Here is a 15,659-nt window from a genome sequence, read left to right as displayed (position 1 = left end):
GTCATCTTTATACGAGTCAATGCTGGAAAATTCAACTATCTGAAGTAAAAGACACTGACAGACTTCAAGAATTACCAGCATAACTAAGATCTTTATACAAAAAATATCTCAGTTTTACAGGACTTTATGTCCCATTTGTGGCTCACTTGGAATAACATCTTACTTCACTGAAGTCAGTGAGATTGCTTATAGACAGAAGCTGTCATCAAGTGTTGGCAGCAGTATGCCATCACATAACACTCTGTCCGAGACAATCTGCTGTGCAAGTTCTCCAGGACATGGATTGTCTTTGCAGCTGCATAGGACCGAGCACAGTCAGAGCAAATATTCAAATGTCTTTGGAAGCCTCAATTTAAGATTTTTTTTTAAACTCCATTTTCAAAGAGTTTCTGGTTAATGCTGTCTGAATATTAGATGCTCAATGAAATCCCTGATGGGACACTTACTTAGATTAGCCTGAGAGAGAGGAATAAAACCAAACTGCATACATTTCTACTTCTATTTTCCTTTTCTTTCCATTAAATCCTCTAATCTACAAAGCTGTGGAGTTTGAGTAACTAAATCAACACAGCTTTTTTAAATTCTTAGGCTGAGAAATTAGAGATGAAATTGGCAATAAGTTTTATCTCTTTTCTACCTCTCTTGTTAGGTTAGTAGAAAAATGGTCTGTCTTAGATTACTTCTAAGAATCTTTTAGACTTACCCTCAGAACTGGTGATTTTCTTTAAATGTGTCAGCTTTGAGACTTAGTAAGGATAAACAACATTAGGAAAAATACTCAACTGATGTTAGGACAACTTAGCGTTTAGGGCATATTATAAGCAGGTAGCCAGGAACATCACAGTTAAAGTGCTTTCACTGTTGTGAAAAAGCTTCTATATAATCACTCAGGCAACACTGATGGAAGCATTTCATCACATCCCTGAGCTATTCAGAAAAGAAAACCATTTTAAAGAGACAGTTGAATCTAATATCATTTATTTCCTGGAGTCTAAATGAAGAATGTGATAAAGAATTTAAAACTATGGCATAAGAGATTATTTATTTTGTATCAAAGACAATGTAAAATACATTGGATTTGCCACAGAATATTTTATTAAAAACTCTTTAATAATTAGTTTTACAGTAAAGTAAGAAAGCACAAATACAATTGCTCTAACGCAATTGATCCATCTTATATTTCAATTATGCAAAATCTTGTCAAGCCATAATAAGATCAAAATAGATTCACCTTCTCATTCTCTTTTCAGTAGTGATTTTTAATTTTCTTACCTATTTCTCCTTACTTTACAAACTATTTTAATAAAAGTGCAAGGTTCCCATCTCCTACCGCACCATAGCCTAAAGTTAGTTTCAAGAGTCCGAAGAAAATATACAGAAGTCTAATATTAACATTCCACTTAGCTACTCAAATGTACTAGCTGGCATGAGAACTGATAAGACCTGAAGCTTAATGCCTATTTAATAAATTATTTTTAGTTGCAGCATCACTGTTGTCATAATAGAAGCATTTCTGCTGTGAGCAATTCTTGTTTGAGAAGAGTGGCTCCTCTGAGGAAATAATACATAACCATGGCTCTTCTCTTCCAGGCACCAGAATCTGAGCTGACAAGAGCATTCTTTCCCAGTCCTACACCTCACCCCCTTCCCGTACCCTTCTGTTAGTCATTTGTAATAAAAACCATTATCTTCTCTTTTGTTACTGTCAGTAGAAAAGACTCTAAGTGGCAAATTCTGGGCAGACATTTGAGAGAAAAAAGAAAATTAGTATGAAATAAACCGCATAAAGAATGACTCAGTGGTTCCAGATATACCCAGTAACTAGAAAGCTAGAGAAAATCTGCATTTGACCAAACTGACACAAAATGATTCTAAGATTCTAAAACAGAAACCATGAGAAACCTGACATCCAGTGGCACACTGAATCCTATTGAATAAATATTTAGATCCATAGGGAAGACTTTGTGAGTATTAGAATTGATAAAACACTGCGCAGCGCAGTGAGTAAAATTCTGCTCATTTTGCCAGATAAACAAGGTCTCTCCAGCATAGTCACATTGTAATCCATGTTCTAGCACAAAGTCTGACAGGGCTACCCCATGATAATGGATTGGGTTTTTTTTCCATCTTCAGTGCAAAAGGCCTTGAACTGCCTAATTTTTCTAAGGAATCAGTCTGTGCAGGAACAAGCTGTGTTATTCAGGCTGGCTCTACAAGGACTGCACAAAGTTTTGCTCGTTCTATTCCTGGCAGGGCTTGGCTGACTTTTTCCCACGCTCCTACCCATCCCAAAACCAAAGACAAAACACCACATGAGGAAAGCGGCAGCAGAAACATACATCAAAGGCAAATGCTACTGCAAAATTCAAATGTCCTATTTCTGCAATACCTGCTAACTGCCAACCAGGTGTCAAGAAAAGAATCTTAGAGCAGAAAAGTACAACTGCCTGAATAAATTAGACCAGGCTTAAATTGTATTTTGCTTATGGTCAGTTAGCCAGGTACACGTACAGATCTGTAAAACACACAGCCTTGCAAAGACAGCTGTTAAAAATAGTTATTTCAAATTCATAACAAGTACAAAATTCCTTAAGTTAAATGCTACTGGATTCTTTGTTGTTTAAAGACATACCTAATTTCAGATGCAGTCACTCTGAACACTACCAATTCACTAAATTATCCTGACGATTAGGGGAGAACTGCTAAGCATTTTAATTTCTTACTTATGGAAAATTTAGACTTAAGAAATAAGACAGAAAATGATACGAATAGCTGTGAAACACAATTAATAATACTTGTACTTTCACATACAAGGAGCAAGTTTATGTTGTAACCTACTTTTCTAACTACTTCCTCTAAGAAAATGTGTTAGAAGATCAAGAAGAAGTAAATTAGTAAACCTTTCACAGAAGATGCTTGAGATACCCTCTTCCCAGGATTTCTGAATTATTGTGTGTGATGATGTCAAAATAATGAATTATAAAACTTTAAGATCAATTTATTTCATAGTTGTATTTCTATTTCTTATATGCACTTCCATTTCCACTCTAAAAGAGATATACATTCCATGAAACAGAAAAACAGAAATATCTTTATTATATTAAAAAAAATCTCCAACACTCAGAAGAGACCCTGTGGATTGCAAAATTGTTTCCTGAATACTTCAGGCTAGTAATCCTGCAAAGCTTATTTTTAAAAGACTAAGACAGCTCACAAACTTTAGCCTGCACTAAAATCGAGAAAAAGAAACCCTTTCATTGCAGCTGTATCATGGTTTATTTTCTATTTATAGATACTCTTAATGCTTTACTTTGGAATCTACAGCATCTCTGAGGCTTGGAATACTACCAAAAAAAAGAAAAAAGAAAGAAAGAAAGAGCATTATTATAACTATAGAGGAGGTTAGTTGCTCCCTGAGAGTCCCATAATTTTAGGGTTAAGGCTTTGGCAATATCTCTAAGTAAAAATGCATTAATTTATTTGCTTGGGCCTGAAACATCAGTCTCTGTGCAAATGGGAACTAAAGATATTGCTTTACTCAGGAAGAAAACTGGCTTTCCTACTTTATTTTTGCTGTTGAGAGTTAGAGTTATAACAAGAAAAACTAATTTCTATACTCCACAGGAACAGCTTTCGGCAGCCACAGTAATTAAAGGTATTCAGATTATTCCTTTCTTTAATGCAGAGTTAATAGGCCTTATCCCGCCATCAGTCACATCCATGCAACAATCTTTAACTTCATTGGCTTCCAAAGGATTTTCAGTGACATAACTGGAAGCACAATTTATCCACTGTGGTACCTAAGTTCCATAAACTATTCTATGTCATTTTCCCCCCCATCAAATCTCTGGATATCAGTTAGTTAAACTCAATAATTAAGATGTAAAATTGTCTGTGTTATTCTTTGTAAGACAGCTATAGAAAGTGGCTTATGCACTTATTCCTCTCACTCCAGCAAAAGCATCACATTGATCTCAAAAGAAATAAATAGTACCCTTTTATAAAGGCTTTATGTTCTATGTAGAACTGTAGATAGATGACTAACATACTACAAGTTTTATGTTTTCCACAGGTGTATAATAACATCCCATCACTTAGGATAGCCATCTGAAATGGCAAAAACAAATATGTATTGAAAGATTTTAATGATAAAAAAAGAAACTATCTGTTCAGACTCTTAGTAAAGAAAGGAATCAGAGCTGCAGTCCCACCATGTGATGTGGGACTGCATGAATCTTTCTCTTATGTCATCAGGTGTGTCCTGCAATGGAGAAGCAGTAAAGTAAGCAGTGTAAGAGGTCTGAAACTAATTCAACACAAATGCTTGAGAGCGAAATACATGAGTAAAAGTCAGACGTGTTCCCCAAAAATGCATAAGACATTTGTCTAAAACTGTGGATAGACTTAATGCTCCTATCCAACACTTAGATGCATATATATCCTAAACAAATGTCTCGCATGGAACAAGTAACAAGCTGTGAAGACACCTTAGTTTTCATTTGTAAATCAGAAAACCAGGACTACCTTGTTTGAACACCTTCTGTAGAGACACTTCAGAGAGGTAAGACGAAAAAGCAATAAAGTGTTTCTTTGAACTTAGGACTAACACATCAGCTAGAAAAAAGAACTATACATCTGTGTATATCAAGGAGATGAGATTTCAAATCTGACTGAAGAAGATAGGCTCCAGCTGATACTTCTGTCTTCATACGTAACCGCTGCATTCAATCACTATCTCCTTTAGCAATGATCAATTCCATATAAAAAATACAATTTGAACTACTACCATATACATCTAGAGAAACTAAGTCCAGCATAACCCTTGAGTTTCAGTTAGCTACATTGATACACATTTGAATGTCTGAAACAATCTGTGAATCTGACATACAAGTTCCATGAAACCCCTTTCTAGACTTTCCATTATTTTTTTTCTCTAGTACGTGTTTCAGGTTAGTCTTCCATTTAATAAGTTGCCCTCAAACATGACAAAAAAAATTGTGAGTCTTAGATTAATGTATAGATATTGATAGATAATTTCCCATCTGAAAATCTACACTTTAGAAGGACAAGTTTGACATATCCAGGAGTGAAGGGGAGCAATACAATTTGACCATGATTCACATAGTTACATGGATACATACTTACAGTGAACTGAATTTGGACCTTGATTCATTGGATGATGTTCCCAGAAAGTCACTGAGCATAGCTCACTTAAATCTGAAGAGATCTCTCTCCCATTATACTGAATTTATGGTAATTGCCTAACTTGTCTATAAATGACAGAAATCTTGATTAACCCAAACCCTTAATGACTTTTGCATCCTACTTTATCCTATTAGTATTGTAACAAAAAAATCTGACTTTGTCTTTTCTTCAACTTTAAAAAGTATGACTACTGAAGATTACTCCCAAAATGAGAGAAGAAATATCTCCTGCTCAATTTTAGTGTCTTATTCTGTAATCCCTGCTCATGTAAAACTCACGCTGTCTTCTAACATCTAAATCTTGAGATAAATTCAGCTTTCAAGAAGCTACTCTTCTAGGCTAGCAGTGAGCTTGGGTCAGTGAATTTGGGAGTTTTGTCTTTATAAGGATTTCACAGTGAATTCCTTAATTAATTTCTAATCAGTTGCACTGTGATTTTGTTGAGTAGACATCATTTATTTTCTGTAATTGTGAATATTCTTGGTTCATAGCACAACTCTCGTGTCCCTTTGATGTATAATAGATATCTAAAGACATAAAGGCAAGCCTGAAGCTCACTGGTTAAAATGTATTTAGGTATGCAACCAAATTGGTCGTCCTAATATTCATTATGACATTTGCACCAGATACGTAATCTGAAGCTTATAATTTTCAACAGAGAACTATCCTAAGACTTTTCAACTACAGTGCAAACTTCATCAAAGCGTTGCCCTAAGGAACTAATCATTTCTAGAGTTGTAATTGAGAGGGTTATAATGACTGCATTCACAATGGAAGTTATGTCAAAATTAAAACACATTCTGCTCTCAAGAAGATCCTAAATAAATAAATAAATAAATCCTAAGTCTTTGTCTCATTTCAAAGAAAGTTATGAATACTCCTTAGGAAATTACACACTTCCTAACTTTGCCATTCTTAGACTCTGCTTTGACATGGCAGTGCCTCTCTTATGAGATTTGTAGCATGAATTCATTTACCTTCTGAATCTTTAAACAGCATGTTGGCTGCAATTTGACACTATCCTCTATAGGGGACAGTACAGTCTTGTCTTTTCCCTTCCTTCCAAAAATTTGTCTTTTCTAGTGCGAAATAAAAGAAATATAATTAGCTTCCAGTCAAATATCTTTACTCACTAGAGATCAGGTAACAACCCCAGCGCTGTTGCTCAGTGAACAAGGTACAGCAGTCAGAACTTTACTCAGTGTAACAAAATTTGGCCAATTGTGATTTTGCGGGGCTGGCAATCCAAAAATACTGAGCTAGCCCATGGATACCATATTAAAATAAAAACAATAGTTTAAAAAACAAGCAAAAAAGAAACAACCCCAAACCATGACACTGCTATTGAGAATATAGTGGCTTTGTGAGCTGCAGTAGTTTTGTAGCTTTGCCACTTGTAAAGCCATGAGAATAGGAAAGTGTTTCCAGTGTTTGGGTGTTAAATGACACTGACACAGAAGACTGAAGATAGCCTCAGCCATTCCTGTTGGTTGAAAGCCATTTTATAAGCTAGAAAAATATAATTATTTTCACATTTCCCTTGAGTAACAGATGAGATGTGAAATGAGCGTCATGGATGATAAACACCACAATGCCTTCTAAGTCTTACACTACGTAAACAAAAACTTCTCCGCTAACTGCTACACAAAGTACACAAAAACAATAAAAATTACTGTGAAAGTTGGGCATAAAAACAGGCACAACCTGGGAAAGAGTAGGGTCATTGCAGAGGAAATGAGCTGGTGACAGCAGCTCTCTCAGCCTGCTGCAACTGAGGGAAGTTACCCAATGACTTCCATGGGAAATCCATCTTGTGCATAAATGCATCACTTCCAGCGTTCCTTTTGGTACCCATTTGCTAGAAGTGCCAAGACTGCGGACAGCACTATATAAATGAAATAATACTTTGGTTACATTCTGTTTTAGCAGAAAAGAGGAGGAAAGCAGGATGTGCAAAGCTCTTAGCTCTGCGTGGTGCCCTTCATATTGGCTGTGGCATGCTGATTCCCACAGGGCACAGGAGGGCACTGATGGGATCTGGCACCCAGAGTGCAGGGGAAGGCCCTCACCACAATGCCAGCCACTGCTCCACACGCTGAGCTCCAGAAAGGAGAAAGAATTCTCTTAGAAGTGTGTTAGTCACGCTGTACTCCTGCATGACTGTAATACAGATTGACTAGGGAGAAAGATAAAAAAGAACAATTGCAGCAACAGGAGTGCTCTGTTAACTGTGAATTCACCTCCCAAGCCTCCCTGCTACAAAGAGCATCTGCTATGAACAAGAACTAACCTGCTACTAACCAAATTCCAGTATTACTTGGTGCATGATTAATACTTTCCCTCAAGCATGGTATTAGCCCCTTAAATGGAGCAGAAATAATAACTGAAAATGTTCAAGTATGCTCTGCAACAGGTGGATATTGTTTCAGCTTTCTCTAAAGGCAGAAAAAAAGCAGCACTGAATTACACTTTCATCTGGGTTTGACTCCCTAACTGCTGCTACTGAATAGGTAAATTAAATAGGGCACTCCTCAGATTATCATCAAAATCAGCCTACGTGCCTCGGGGTGTTGCGTGCTGGCCTCTGCAGACTACTGATGTTCAAGGCTGCATGCACAGAAGACAAAGCCAGTTTACCATTGCTCTTACAGGAGCGGTAAACCAATTTGGAAAACCAAATTCTTTCATTTTTCATTGAAAAATTGTTGTTGGTCAGCATATGATAACATGCATTTCCGTAGATACATGCTACTACAGTTTCTCCTCATATAGGTATCCTATAGGTTCTTTAAGCTTCTTAGACTCATATTTACATATTCCCAGATTGAATCAGTAAGAGTAGGGAAATTGTTTGCTTTAAAAAAAAATAAATAGAAGTAAAACCACAGCCACTGCTTTTTCCCTGCAAATCAGACACCACTGTGATGCATAACTGTAGATACAGATAGAAGCAACAATTTAGGAACTATAGAACCCAAACGGGACAGAGACACATTCTGTAAGAAGCAGAAAAAACTAAAATGAGATATCAGAAAGATAAAGATTTCTGCTCAAGAAATGGGTATTTACCAGCTCTTCAAAGTTTCTGCAGTTCCCAAACTTTGACTGCAATTTGAGAAACAGCACCTTTCATAAAAACTGCTCTGCAGGATGACAGAAAATCTCATATTTTACCCCATTGTGTGCAGAAATCCCATCATTCATAAATGGGAAGCAGGTCAACACACTGTGAGTGCAACATAGGGAGCAGTTGTTATATGAGTGCACGCATGTACATACATATAAGACAGTACTTATATACGAGCATAGAGAAAAATTTTGAAAGGCTTTTTGTTCAATTGTAAAGCAGAAAAATATGGAAGCAAGTGCTTTTCTATAAGTTTTTATTGAAATACACTGCAATAGATTCCATTAAACATTGCAGAAAGAGGTCTTGGGTGAAGTAAGGAATGGATACCATTCTTGGTCTGTGGGAGAGAGATCGAGAGATTGGTGTCAGATTTTTTTTTTTTTTGACTCCTCAGTAGGATGGTTTTCCACATGATATAAATGCAAAGGGAAAAAGCGTTTTTTTTCATACTCACAGGATTATCTTCAGGCTTTCTGTGATTAGAAAAAATTCCTTTCTTAGATGGGCTTGCTGCCTGAATTTGCTGGCTTGTGCCGCCCTAGGACTTAGTTTTAAAGTACCACTATTTTTTTCCGAGAATGAGCTCTGTAGGCAGCTTAAGACAGGGAATCAGTCTCTTCTGCAGTATTTACAGAATAACCATGAAATCCTCCAAACTCTCTCAAGAAGATTTTTGTGTTCTTCTTTCTCTGTACTTGTAACTTTTTGAACACACAATGTACTTGCAAGCAGGAATGTACTTGCAGTATGCTGAACCTGCCAAACCTGAATTTTACAATACATAATTATGATAGGTAGATATATTATGTAAGCAGAGCCAGGTATATTTCAATACAGCAATTTTTCAGTGATCTAATGAAAGAGCTTTTGAAGTCTTGAAAAACTGGTGTCTGATGGCATCTCTCTTCAGCAGCAGCAGCAGCATTCACCCAAGCTTGTTATTGAGGTTCATGGTAAACATTTTATTTCCTTTTCCTCTTAACTTTTCTGTGGTCAGTACCCACAAAGGACTAAGACTAAGAATCCTGGAGAGAAACCGTCTCTTGTTCTACTAAGTATGGATGCTGGCAACACTGTACTTTGTCCGTCTACAAGGACCCCAAGAATCCCTGGTATGAGCAAAAAGGCAAGCTGCATCTTACAGACTTCTGAAATTTAACCTTTCCTCTCATGCTGGCAGTGAGTCTGAGAGTTAGAAGTCACAGTCTGTCCCTTCCACACCATGCCCACTTCTGTAATCAGCAGCTGATGAGCAACAAGAAGAACTAGCTCTGGGATTTCCAAATAGATCAAGATTCCTCTTGGTACTAAGGGGATCTTGGCAATGGTAGCACTGTCTTAAATATAAATCGTCTTATGATAGAGTTCTACAAGGCTGTGAGTTGAAAACCAGACAGTCTAAATTAGATCTTTCAGTGCAACTGCAAGTCATTTATAAGAAACTGAGACTTCTGCTGTTCCATCAACATCAGTAGGACTGGAGTATGTAGCTCCTTAAAAAAAATCAGGACACTTTGCTCTGGTGTCTGCATAAGTGTTTGTCACAACATTTGGGTCCTATTAAACCCACACATACTATTTGGAGATAAGACGCTCTGTATCCTATTAAGCAGTCCTTTGAGCCATCCAATTTTACATTGCTTCACTGTCATTTGCTCAGGCCCCTGAAACTGAGCTGCGTAGCAAAATCCAAATATATAGAGTAGTCATTATTGGCCAGTATAATGCAACAATCTGTCTTTGTTTAACCACAAATTGATTCTAGGACTGAATGATTTGTTTCAGTACTATATAATATACCAGTGTAATTCCACATACATTTCAATAGAGTCAGGCACTCCTCAAAAGACATGGCCAGTTCTGACAGCCCTGTCCCACTATTATTTACCTGATCTCCATTTTTCATCCATTCAGACTCTCCTGCTTTCCCAGAGAATGGTGAGAAGGCTAAAGCTGTTGCTAGTCAGACAACAGAGTGCAGTTGATCTGAGAGTTTGAATATTTTGTTTAAAGAAGCTCTGGTTTTGTAGTGTCACCTGACTGCTGCTAGCACACTGCATGTGAATCAGATGGAATTTTCTAAGCTCCTGTTTATCTAAAATAAATAGACAAACATAGCCAAAACATTTTTCGTATATACCAAGAATGTATTTAAAGTATTCTGAATATATTCAGACAAAATAGATTGATCCAAATTATGAATTTTTTGGTTGGGAAAAGCCAGCTCTCAAGGACAAGATTCCTTCTTTCACTAGCAGCACGTGCTTACAAAAAGAAGGCTGAAATGACCATTTTGTACAACGATATTGTCTACCATACATGCTATCAGAAGAAAGCTTGCCATAACTTTTGACTGTTTTATCTGATTTAGTTAACATTAAATTGAAAGGAAAGTAGTATGCTTGTTGTGGCACGAGGCTGACAGAAGTACGAATAGGTCAGTAATTAAACGCATAACATTAGAAAGTCAATTCTAGATACTCAAGGAAAGGACATACTGCATAAAAACAACAGAGAAATTTCAGATCAAAATTACTGATCAGATATGGCTTCTATAATGCCATAGCATGTAATCATTCCCAGATACACATGGCTCCTGGAAGACATCTCTTTGTATATTAAATCTATTTGGATCAAGAGGTATCCCATGCAGCATATGTAATTCTCATTTCATATGGATGACATGATTGTTCCATCATATCAACTGCTGGTTAGTTTTCTCTTTACTAATATTTGTCAAGTCAATGAAGTTAAACTTTGATTTAAATATATGTATATTTTAATTTTTGAATGCAGCTCATGCTAGCAGTTTGAATGTATCTCAGCAGGTCTTAACTGTAAAATCAAGTGGCAGTGCTTAAATACTTTCACTTTAACTGTTTCACTATTGATCATTTTAGCAGACACACTAACCAGTGATTATTAAAACTACGCTATTATTTGATGAAAATGGAGATTTTATGGTAAGAGCTAATTCCATTCAGTTTTCCTGTAGCAAAGTACAATGAGGTACAGCCTTTAAATTTAATTTTATAACCATGCCTCCATAACAGAGAAGAGAAAGGAAATATATCCTTTCCCATGTACCAGCATTTGCTTTTGCCACCTACGTGTCAAACATAAAATTGATGCCAATGTCCTTGTGTACCAAAAGCCTCCCCTAATTAGCTGTAAAAACCTGCCTCTTCTCTCACTTTCTTTACTACTACAACAGTTTGCATTTCATATTTTCAATTTACAAATCTATAGGAATTCAAAAATCTGGGCATTTCATCAATTCTGCAGGCAAATCTGCTATGTTACCCAACTTAAGGAACAAATGCATGCTACCTATAATGGGCATTGGTACTTTGAGAAGACAATTCACAACATTGTGCCATGCTGCTGCTGTAATATATGTAGAATCTAAATGATATAAGAAATACAGATCTCCTTCCTTTAGAGGGCATTTGAGAAAGGTATTGCCTTTCCTTCTCCCACACCACAGTCACACATGCTGGGTTCACACATCAAGAAATACCGCCCTGTCTTATGCAAGAGTGGAGACAGAAAGCCTGATTTTAGCACATAAGAAAAAGAACAACTGTTAAATGAAGGAGCCTCCAGTGACCTAATTCAAGAAAGCTTTGTCAGGTGATAATCTTTCTCACCCTTTGTATGTCATTCCTGCAGCACAGAAGTGTTCAAAATAGTTTAGAAACATTCAGAAATGTGAGAAGTAGATGTCCTCCTGTGCAGCTCCGACAAAGATTAGAATTCCCAATATAGTTGCTAGCTGCAAAAGTGCTTTTAAGCTGCTATTTCACTGGTTTTACGTCTGAGTGCTACTAATCAAATTAACCATGATGGCTGCAGTAAGCTGTTTATAGAGATGAAAGACCTACCAAAAGAAGTTTCTATTGCAGCTTATGAAGCCGAATACTGTTAAGCACATAAACACCCTGCGCACAAAAAGTCATGATTTTTTTTTTCTTTCTGAAGTTCCTCACTAAAGGGTCAGGAGTAACAAAGTGTTCCTTTTTTTTCAGTTTTACACAAGTCCAAAATCCTTCTTCCTGTCTTATAACTATTTTTTCCCCTTAGAAAAATGAATTACTTACATTTTGCTCCCTCTTTAAAATAAATAAATGGGAAGTTAATACAAGCAGTAAAAGATAATGATTTAATGAAATGGTCATATCAAGCTGAAAGATATTCCACGTAGTATAGTTTTAAAAAAAGCAGTCAGGAGACTGATTCAGAACGGGAAACTGCAAACTCAGTGCTTTTAGGCCATCAGATCCTCATGACTTCAAAAATGAATAGCAGGGTGTGGGCGTCTGTGGAAAGGATCACTGTGCCACACGGCAATGGTCATGGTCAGCCCAAGCCTGACAGAGTTCAGGTAGTATTTGGACAACATTGTCAGAAATATGTATTCAGTTTCGGGTGGTCTTGTGTGGAGTCAGCAGTTGGAACTTTGTGTGTCCCTTCCAACCTGGGATATCCTACGATTCCGTGACAGTGGTGGGTTCAGCAATTTACTGGGCCTCAGAGCAAGGAAATGGGAGGCTGCTGAGCTCCACACACATGTACTTCGCACGGGCATTGCAGGGGACATATAACTGAGGCCTTTAAGGAATACAGAACTTGATCTCAGCTTCTATTAGCCCATTTACTTTACTTTCTCATAAAAATAAGCACCTCCGGTGTTATCAGAGGAAAGTAATGCAAACAAATTGCTGAAACAAGATGGTTATTTCACTGCAGCAAATAAATACCTGGAAAGTCTTATTGAAGTTATTAAGTGTAATTAATTAAAAATTATAAAATTTCCCTCTTCACCTCATTTACTCATTAACATCAGGAAGTCATAAAATGGGATTTTTTTTTTTTTAATTTGATACTAGGATATCTGTTGTTAATTTGTACAGGTCAAGACAGGTAGAAAGAGAGAAAATGGCGGTGCTGATGGGTGTTGCACACTGCAGCCCTTGCTAAACAAGTACAAGATCACATTGCCACCAGCAAGTGCCGATCCTGGCACAGTGACACAGGCAGGCATGGTGCTAGCAAGTCCTAGATGTCCTTCTAAATTAGTTTTGAGATGCTTCCTGACAGGAAGTTTTAATTAGTAGTATTAGCAAAGTCATAGGTCTCTGCTTTTGAAAGTATTCCAATTCTCCTAAATAAATACATAATACATAGCATAACATTCCCCAGGACTTGCAGACAAAGTCATGCTTTCAAGTCTTTGTTTTTTCCTCATTAGTAACCATTTATGTATCCACTGGATGAGGAAAAAAATAGAGTAGCTTTGTTTTGAGAAATATTTCGGGTTTTTTTTTTTCAAAATTTGAATACTTATACTCCCAACTAGAAAGATGTGCAAAAATGGGTGATAGGATTTCATGCCATCATTACTTCTAATGATAATATCTTACCATTCACTCAGTCAGCTGACTACTAGGTTTTACTTTTATAATCCAACAATGAAGAAAAAAAATTAATCTTCTTACTGCCCTGACATGCTGATACAGCCTCCTTCTTCTGCTCTCTAGTTTTAGTTTTTATGATTGCCAGTACTAGATTAATTCACATTTTAAATCGGCTCTCAGTAGACTTCACAAATGTGCTGATTTTTTTTTTAGCTCAGCACAATTTTGTATCAACTGATATTTTACCAGAAACTTCCCTTTGATCAGTTTGTTGCATAAAATAATTATGTTCCTATCATTCATCTTCAGTGCCATACCTCCCCTATATTTAAAGGCAGCATGCATATACTACATATTTGCTTCTTTATGGCTCCTGGAAGAAGTAATCTGTGATTAAAATACTACAAACAGTTGCATTAGCAGTCTAGGGTAACAAATAGAGAGTTCCAACTTGCATGTGACAAGTTAAGAAATGCCAGTAAACCATCATTTAGCCAGCCCAACAGCTATTTTAGAATTTAAATTAGGATAAAAATGGATAACATGAAAATATTTTTACTTTATACATTATGCACCAGATTAGCCCTCAGTGGTCAAATCATAAGCATTGCAGAAGCATGAACACAAAGTGGGACAAAATGGTATTAGAGCTTAGCGAGGAGAAACATGAAACAAAAAATTCCTCATACAGCTTCCTAGAAGCTGGCAGTATTAATTTGCCCAGATAACTTTCAGAGGCACCATTATTTTTATTCAGTGCAAACATTCTCTGCCGTTAGTGAGAAAAACCTCTCTCAGATAAAAGCTGGCTTTTAATAAAGCATGGCTTAGCTTTCACGCTCGCATCATTGTATAATTTGCTTTGAAACGTGGTATGCTGGCTGATGGTGTTGCGTGTATCACTCTGATGATACATCGAGATGGAATTTTGAAATGATGACCACATTAGCAAAAATTACTTTTAAAAACCAGTGTTCACATTCATACGCACCACAACTGTCAGTTTTAAGTACAGGCAAAAACGTTTTGTGCATGTAAAATTAGATGTTTTGCAACAATAGTCATATCTGTACAGAAAGCCACAGACCTCGCTGCTGTAGTGCTCTTGCAGCTGCTCTGCCACTGAACGCCCACACACTCTGCCTGAGGAAATGCTGTATGGGGCTGCAGGGAGCACTGCACACAGCCCCCGGGCAGAGGCAGGACACAGGCGGGTGCAGGCACCTCGTCTGCTGTGAGCCATGAGGCCCTTGTGCTCTGCACAGCTGGGAGAACTGTGGCTCGTAGCAGGGACTGACATCGCCCATTGCATGAAAACTCTTTCTAATCTTTACCAACCAATAATCGAATCTTACTAGGACCTTAGCAATATCTGATTTCTTGCCAGGAAGGATGTAATCTTACCAGGCAAGCCTACAGCATTAAGGAGACCTTGTTTCCACCTATCTCCTAAGCCTGTAAAAGACCCAGGGGGACTTTCAAAGTGCAGAGACTACCCCCAGGGGCCTGTACATCAGCAGGCAGATGGGGCAGGTCAGAAATGCCCCCACTGCCCTCAGTGCTGGCTCTTCTGCTGTGCAGGGCAAGCAGCACCTCTCACAGCCTGATCCATGACTCTGGTTTGCAAGAGTGGGCAAAGGTGACACTGCAGGGTGGCAGGGAGCAGAGTTGCTTCCCTTGCTGTTATCACTGTTATAAAAGTCCCGCAACAAATGAGATCAGTCTCAATTTGCAACACAGAGTTTATTCAACTAAGCAAGCGGCAAAGTGAGCAAAATAGTGCTGGGCAGCTGGGGAGTCAGTGCTCCGCCAACGGCTCGCAGTCTAAACGGGGTTTGAGCCCTTTTTTTATGCAGTCCTTATCTCCTGTATACGTGGCCCTTTTGGGGTACTCTGCCTTGCTTCTG

Source organism: Numida meleagris, chromosome 4 (assembly GCF_002078875.1).
Source record: "Numida meleagris isolate 19003 breed g44 Domestic line chromosome 4, NumMel1.0, whole genome shotgun sequence".
Classification (NCBI taxonomy): Eukaryota; Metazoa; Chordata; class Aves; order Galliformes; family Numididae; genus Numida; species Numida meleagris.
The sequence above is the reverse complement of the archived record's forward strand: the minus strand, read 5'-3'. Positions refer to the sequence as shown.